General features: G+C 35.3%; 1 protein-coding gene across 1 annotated transcript in view; it reads left to right on the forward strand.

The window, feature by feature from the left end:
* The window catches only part of LOC119582296 (arrestin domain-containing protein 17-like), a 25,225-nt gene that overhangs the window by 21,841 nt on the left and 3,129 nt on the right, over positions 1-255 (forward strand). The gene's annotated exons all lie outside the window — the stretch shown is intronic.

Consider the following 255-nt stretch of genomic DNA (forward strand, 5'->3'; position numbering starts at 1 on the left):
AATTTATGCATTGACCAGTTCTCTTATGTTTATTTTATCGTATTTATCCCTTTGAGTTTCGGCCGGGAACGCGCACAGAACGAAGCTCCTCCTCCTTCTGCAGGTGAAGTTTGAGGAGCTCGTTTTGGCAGGAAAATAGGTTTGGAATTGCTTATATATTTATCGTATTTATTCATTTGTGCGATAATTTATGCGTTTTACTAATTTATCTATTTAACAATTCGCTTAACCATGTGTGTTTATTCATGTGTTTTA

The sequence above is a fragment of the Penaeus monodon genome, chromosome 15, assembly GCF_015228065.2.
Source record: "Penaeus monodon isolate SGIC_2016 chromosome 15, NSTDA_Pmon_1, whole genome shotgun sequence".
Lineage (NCBI taxonomy): Eukaryota > Metazoa > Arthropoda > Malacostraca > Decapoda > Penaeidae > Penaeus > Penaeus monodon.